We start from the raw sequence: 8172 nt of genomic DNA, 5'->3' as shown, positions 1-8172 counted from the left end.
ATGTTCTCCCTAAGTTCCTTAAACATTCTTACCATCAATGTTCTAAACTCTGTCTCTGAAAGGTTGGATACCTCTGTTTCATTTAGTTCCATTTCTTGAGGTTTCTTCTGATCTTTTACTTGGGACATGGTTCTTTGTTTCTTCATTCTGGCTGTCACTCTGATTGCTTTGATGTATTATATCACCTCGAAAGAAAAAAAAGAAAAGAAAAAAGAGAAAAAGAGGGAAAAAAAGGGGGGGGAGGGGCTCCCCACCCGCTTTAATCTGCAGACCACTTGCTCAGCAATAGAGACTCTGGGCGACTCAGCACCAGCTGTTGGGGGAAGGGCTCAGTGCGTCATGCGCTGACCTCCCTCTAGACTTGAAGTGAGCTTCCCACAATTAGTTGCTGTGTGCTCTGGAACCGTGCTCACCACCAAAAATCCTCACAGGTTGTTGCGGGCTGTCTGCTGTTGCAAAAACCCTCTGTGGCCTGCGGAGGTAGGGGCCAGGGACCAGGGGCTCAGGGTGCCTCTGACAACACAGCTCTAGGTGGGCGGGGCAGGTCCCCAAGGCACCACAGGGTGTGATCAGTGGCCCCCACCAAGTCAGAGCAGCATGCACTCCTGCACCGGCAGCCAACCCACACAAACTCGCCTGGAAAGCCCCGGCTGAATCACGCAGGCGCACAGCTCACAGCCCTACACTCCCAGGAAAACTCCATCTCAGCCTGTCCCAATCAGCCGCTCAAAGATCAGGCCAAGCAGCCCGACAGCCAATTGCCACCAAGACAACTCTGTATGTGCAGTGTGGAAATCGGGGACCTAAGGCGAGTCGTGCACTTCTGGGTCCCAGTAAGCAGTCTGTTGGAGTCGGAGCGTGCCTGCCCGGCGTTTCCCTGGCTACGCAGCACAAACAGTGCGGAGGGAGGGGATCCAAGGCCGCATGTGCGCGTGCACACACTCACTCCTGCGCCAATTCCAGCCGACCAGTGCAGTCCCAGCCCTGAGCCTCTGTGGGAGGGCCCAGCCCTGAAAAAATGGCGGCCTCCTGTGCACTACTCGTGTGCAAGCTCCACACCAGGGGAACAATGGTCCCAAAAACTTCCAGCTCCTGTGCCAAAGGCACTCAGTTCAGTCCTTCCCGCAGGCTCCTGGGCCCCGCTCACACAGCTACTCCCTACACCAGGAACTGGGAGAGTGCTCACCAGCAGGCGAGTCGGTTTGCCGGCTCCACTGGTTCTCCAGCTGCCCCCAGCCTCACCGAGCCGAGCAAAGAGAGTCCTCACTAATTTCTACTTCCAGCTATCGTAGAACTCCTCTTCCCGGCAAGTCACTCTGGGCTGGTGAGCGCGGTGTGGGGCCGGAGGGTCTTGCCCCCAACCGGAGAAGCCTCCCCACCGCTGAGGTGACCCTCACGGGGTTTGCCCTCTCTCGTCTCCGCCCCTCCTACCGGACTCGACGTGGCCTCCTCTTTAAGTCCTTCATTTAGAGGTTCTGCTCATCTAGGGTCCAGGGAACTTCCGAGGTTGAATATCTTATAAATTATTTGTAATTTTGGTGTGATCCTGGGAGGTAGTCGGCACAGCGTCTCTCTATTCCGCCATCTTACCGGAAGTGGCTGTTAGCTATATTTTAATAAAAATCTTTTTAAAAAGTGTGTTTACAAAAAGGTTTGTACATAAACATTCATAGCAGCACCATCAATAATTATAAAAGACTGGAAATGACTAAAATATTCATTCAGAAGTGGATGAAATAAACAAACTGTAGTGTATCCGAACACTGGAATATCGTTCAATAATAAAAAGTAAAAAGTGACGGATACACACCACAACAGAGATAAATCTCAAAACATGTTGAGTGCAAAGCGCCAGACACAAAAGAGTTAGTGCTTTATGTTTTCACCTGTAGGAAGGTCCAGAACAGACAAAAATAAGGTATAGTAACAGAACTCGGACCAGCAGCTGCCTGAGTCAGGAACGAGGGTGGGGCTGGCTGGAAACGGACACGGAGGCGCTTTCTTGGGGTGATGGAAATGTGTGTTGATTGTGTTGGTGGTTCTGTGGGTGTAAACAGTTGCCAAAACTCACTGACTCGTAACTTGAAACGAACTATTTTTATTGTATGTAAGTTATATCTCAATAAAGTTTCTTTTAAAAGAAAATTTTAAAACCTGACTGAGAGAAAACCAGGAAGGAGGAAAAATGAACAGTCAGGTGAAACATAAAGCAAATTGCAAGATGGTAGGTGTGAACCCAGCCGTACCACTTTACATAACAGGACTGAAGATACAAGGAAATACAACACTTCCGAGCTGAGGCAAGACTTCAGTCTTGCTCATTCATTTAGCTACTTGAGTCTCCCCCGTTTTTCATGGACCAAAGTGCACAAAAGCAGACAGAACTCTTCCTGTCATGGGGAGTAGAGTTGAACGGGACCATCATTTTTTGGTCATATAATCTCATGCATCAGTGTGTAATTGCAATAGGAACATTACTCTGTAGGAATATTCATGAGGAGGTGAGCCAGCCGAAGAGGTGGAGTGTGGTCACTAGGGGCAGACGGGGTGTTCGGACACATCTCAGCCAATTGAGTTACAATCTCAGTAGAAAACTCAGGAATGGGAAAGTTGTGATAGAAGACACGTGGGAGCCGCGTTCAGAGGTCATTTCAGATGATTGTGCGTTAATGGCAATAACGTAGATGCAGATGTCACAAATAATTCTAGAAAGACAGAACCCAAGGGGTGAAATTGTTGTTCCCATCCACAGCGACCATTCTAGAGGTAGATCAATAGTGCTAACAGAACTATAAGCTCAGGGTTAAAAAAAGATAATCTCTATGATAATTTAAAATAGAGTGAACACCCACAGGAGAAAAAAAGCAAAGAAAACATGGACCAAACAGCAGGAAAGTAGAAAGCCAAAGCCAAAGACGCGTCAGAGTAACTGGAGATCCCCACTCAGTTGTGAGAATAAATGCATAGCGGACTTCCCTATAAAAACGAAGCTGGAGTTTGGGCTAATGAGAAAAACAAAACCCCACAGAGTGACTATACGCTATTTACAAGAGACAGATCTAAAAATTGTGCCACAGGAAAGTTAAAAGTGAGAGGTGGCAACCCGATACCGGAGAAAAGCAAGCAGATGTGAGCAGTGGCAAGGGTATCAATAAACAAAGAAGTAGAATAAAAGCAACAAATCAAATGGGACAAAGGGGATCATTAGTCCAACTGAAAATTCTGAACGTTTTTTATAAAACAAACATAAGACTCTATAAGATGGAGAGAAGAAAGCAGGTTGGTTGGACATTAGGACCCAAGGTGCTGCTTGGTGGTGAGTTCCTTGGGTTTTATTTTCGCCTCATATATCCTAGACTCGGAACCAAAATGATCAAGAAAGGGAAAGCCTGGTAAAACAGGAACGTTTTGGCTGATAACTTAATAGCTGCCCTACTCCAGCCAAACACCACAGAAAACACTGCCCCGGCCCCCGGCCCCCAAAGGCCCGAGGTGTTCCCTATTGGGTGGTGTCAGGGAGGCAGACAGGAAGCCGGGATTTCATCTCTGCTGGTGGTAACCAGGCCACCTTCCCCCAGAGTGTCAGGGGAGGACGCGTGGGGAGCCAGACCCCTGCCCCGCCAAGCAGTAGTGAGTGGACCTTCAGGTCAGCAGAGGGCTTGGTCTCCATGTGGGCCCCTTCCCTTGGTGAATTGTGCTAGAGGAAGCCAACTGAACAGGGTTAAATGACACCTAGAGTCTCGTGACAAGACCCAAAAGCTCAGGTTTCAATAAAAAAATCACTCATCATGCCCAGAACCAGGAAGATTTCAAACCAAAGAAAAAAACAACCATGCTGATGACAGAGATGTTAGGATTATCCAGAAAGGATTGTAAAGCCGCTGGGGGAAATAATAAGTAAATAAATAAAGAGAAGGATTCACTTAGGAACACACTGAGACAAATGGAAAAACAGAAAGTCCCAGCAAAGAAATAAAAGATGTAAAGGAGAACCAGCAGCAATGGTAGAATTGAAAATTGCAGACTGAAATAGAAACAACCATAATCCTCAATGGGTGTGCTCACCAGCAAACAGAGGGAAAGGGTCAGTGTACTGATGATAAAACGATAGAAATTGTGCAAACTGGTAAATGGAGAGAAAGTGGACTGAAGGGGAAAAAAAATGAACAGAGCCTCAGAGACATGAGGGGTTATATCAAAAGATCTAACATGCCCGTCGCTAAGAACCTGGCACAGAAGTGGAAGAGAGAGGACTGAGAGAAATAAGGGTTGACAACTTCCCAAATTCGGCAAAAAACCTACAGATTCAAGAAGCAGAGTACATGAGCTGGAAACAGAAATCTGAGAGGAGAAACATACAGATTTACAATTATAGCTGAAATTGTAGCATCAATGCCCCTCTCTCATCAACTGATAGAAAACTAGACAGAAAGTCAACGTGGATGTAGGATAACTTGATACCCTCGGCGGGGAGAGACCACAGGACATGTGCCTGCATGGACCACGCCCGAGGCCAGGGGACGCGCGACAAGCTCAACAGAACTGAAATCACATAGCTTGTTCTCTGACAATCAGAATCCTCGATTGGTGTGCTCACCCGCCGAGGAGAGGGGCCCCAGCCTAGGGCTGAGCAGGGAGTGGAACAGATCAGACCAGCAACCAGCGGAGAGGAGGTTCCAGGAGGAGTTCCTGTGTGGGGAGGGCACATGGGCTCTAAATGGCCCTGTCTCTGCTCACTGAACCTCCTCAGCCCGAGGGCGTGTGGTCCCGTGTCCCTCCATCCCTCCATCTGTGCTGCTCTGCCTCCAGCCTGGGCTCCGAGAGGGCGTCTGTCCTCGGGAGTGGGACCCAGATGTGCCCGGGGCGGGGGCCCCCAGCGCCCCTCTGCACACCCCAGCTCTACAGAGTAGGTGAGAACCTAGGAGGCTGGGGAGAGACAGCCACTCAGTGGAAGAGTGGCCACAGATGTGGAGACCCCGGTGTGGGGGCCACGGGCCAGGCACACACACTGCAGTGACACGAGTCATTGTCTGTGACATTTCTCTGCCAGGGTCAGGGCCTGGCTGCCTGGGCCCCTGGCTCTTACAACCCTGGTCCTCTGGGTGGACATGGCATTGACCCTACCCTGCTCTGGGCAGAGCACATTGCAGCTGTGGTCCTGCTGGTCCCTGGCAACCAGGAGAAGTGGGGTGTCAGAGTCCAGGCGCTCTGCGGCTCCGGGGGCCGTGACTCAGAGCAGGTGTGCACGGGGCACCGGGGCTGCTCACCTGCACACTCCTCAGAAGTTCCAGGTGTGAAAATGAGCACACACACGCCCCTGTGTTTGTCAAGTGGGAGTCCCAGGCAGGGCGGTTCCCAGCATTTGGGTTTCATCTTCCATGCTCTTAGAGCAGGCCCCCACCCTTCCTGGGAAGACAGGGCCCCCGGGGCTCAGATCCGCTCTAAGCCATCACTTTTGTGAACATCCCGGAGACGTGGCTGGTCTGTTTGTATTTTATACGAACCAGGAAGTTGGACTGAAGGGTTCTCGGGAAGAGACTGGGCTGGGCTGTGGGATGGGGTGCAGGAGAGAATGCTGCCGACGCCCCCTCAGGTCTGCCAGGATCTGCGCCACGTTGTTTACGGGTATTCCCTCAAGGTGGGGGTGAAATTGTTTGCTTTAATTCTTTTTCCAGTTTAAACAAGTTGTGGTAAAATACAAGTAACAAAATGTTACCACCTCCGCCGGCACCATCGTCACCACTGTCATCTCCAGAACTTCATGGTCCCAAACTGAAGCTCTCCGTCCCCATGAAATACTCACTCCCCACCCCTAACCCCCGCACCACCCTCCACTTCCTGTCTCTACGAAACAACTATTCTAGATCCTCACAGAAGTGGGGTCACACAGGATTTGTCCCCCTGTGTCTGGCTCATTTCACTCAGCACAGTGTCCTCAGGTCCATCCACGTTGCAGCAGGTGTCGGGGTGTCCTCCTTTTTAAGACCGAGTGACAGTCCACCGCGTGGAGGGACCACGTCTTCTGTATCTGTCCCCTGTCCCTGGACACCCGGTTGCTTCCACCTTCTGGCTGCAGCGAATGTTGCTGCCATGGACGTGGGTGTGCAGCCATCTCTTCAAAACCTTGCTTTTAATTCTTTCGGGGAGGCGCCTAGACTTAGTGCTTTAATTTTTACCAGTATGATTTTATACTGAGGAAAATACCTTTAAATGAGCTGATGGTATTAGACAGTCCCCTGTCCCCGCTGACGTTCCTTTTGTCCTGGGGTCCGAGGGATGACTTGCGCCCTCACTCCGTCAGGCCCGTGTGCCCTGGGGAGCCTCCAAGAGGGACGTGCCTCCTGGTCCCCCCTCTTTCCCGAGGCTGACTGGACAGTGACTGGTGACTTTTCTTTGCCCTAATGCAGGCTAATGACGGGCAGGCCCCACAGCCTGGGACAGTAAACAGCTCACGAATGGCTGTGCTTGGGGACCAGCCCAGGTAACAGTGGCCCCTTAAGGGGCAGAGGAGGGGGCATTCTGAGTGGCATGAGCGCTGTTCCCTGACCCCTTGGCGACACGAGGGATGCAAATGTGCTCAGCTTCAGGGACAGCCCCCCCCCACACACACACACTGTCACAGACCCTGAGGACTTTTTTTTTTTAAGATTTTATTGGGGAATTAGGGAAGGGGAACAGACAGGTAGATAAGTTGCTGTCCTTTTGTTCTTCAGTCTAGTTGGGGAGGACGTCGCTTCACTGGCGCATGTTGGTATTATCATTGCGCTCTTTCCGGGTGAGGCAGATAGGTCACTGGCCACTGGACGGCCACTCATGGAGGCTTGGCAGCTCACACTGGCTGCCATCCACTCACGGTGGCTCACGGCTGCTCACGGGGGCTGTCGGTCACACACAGCCCCTGCACTGCAGCCCACTGCAGCCTACGCTGTCGCCAACGACTTCATGGCAGCCCAGCTCCAGGTCGAGCTGTTGTTCAGCATCTTAGCTGTAGAGGGCGCAGCGTCACTGGCCCTCATGTGGGATCTGAACCGNGCTCAGGGTGCCCCTGACAACACAGCTCTAGGTGGGCGGGGCAGGCCCCCAAGGCACCACAGGGTGTGATCAGTGGCCCCCACCAAGTCAGAGCAGCATGCACTCCTGCATCAGCAGCCAACCCACACAAACTCGCCTGGAAAGCCCCGGCTGAATCACGCAGGCGCACAGCTCACAGCCCTACACTCCCAGGAAAACTCCGTCTCAGCCTGTCCCAATCAGCCGCTTAAAGATCAGGCCAAGCAGCCCGACAGCCAATTGCCACCAAGACAACTCTGTATGCGCAGTGCGGAAATCGGGGACCTAAGGCGAGTAGTGCACTTCCGGGTCCCAATAAGCAGTCTGTTGGAGTCGGAGCGCGCCTGCCCGGCATTTCCCTGGCTATGCAGCACAAACAGTGCGGAGGGAGGGGATCCAAGGCCGCATGCCGCGTGCACACGCACTCCTGCACACACACACGCACACACACACACACGCGCACACACGCACACACGCACACGCGCACACGCACGCGCGCACACACGCACACATACATACACGCACGCACACACGCGCACGCACACATGCACGCACACACGCGCGCACACACGCACGCACACGCACGCACACACGCACACACGCACTCCTGCGTCAATTCCAGCTGACCAATGCAGTCCCAGCCCTGAGCCTCTGTGGGAGAGCCCAGCCCTGAAAAAATGGCGGCCTCCTGTGCACTACTCGTGTGCAAGCTCCACACCTGGGGAACAACTGGAACACAAACCTCCAGCTCCCGCGCCAAAGGCACTCAGTTCCGTCCTTCCCGCAGGCTCCTGGGACCCGCTCACACAGCTACTCCCTCCACCAGGAACCGGGAGAGTGCTCACCAGCAGGCGAGTCGGTGTGCCGGCTCCACTGGTTCTTTAGCTGCCCTCAGCCTCACCGAGCCGAGCAAAGAGAGTCCTCACTATTTTCTCCTTCCAGCTATCGTAGAACTCCTTTCCCGGCAAGTCACTCTGGGCTGGTGAGCGCAGTGTGGGGCCGGAGGGTCTTGCCCCCAACCGGAGAAGCCTCCCCACCGCTGAGGTGACCCTCATGGGGTTTGCCCTCTCTCGTCTCCGCCCCTCCTACCGGACTCGACGTGGCCTCCTCTTTAAGTCCTTC

Source organism: Hipposideros armiger, unplaced genomic scaffold (genome assembly GCF_001890085.2).
Source record: "Hipposideros armiger isolate ML-2016 unplaced genomic scaffold, ASM189008v1 scaffold_1819, whole genome shotgun sequence".
In the NCBI taxonomy this organism is placed as follows: domain Eukaryota; kingdom Metazoa; phylum Chordata; class Mammalia; order Chiroptera; family Hipposideridae; genus Hipposideros; species Hipposideros armiger.
This window is presented reverse-complemented; position numbering follows the sequence as displayed.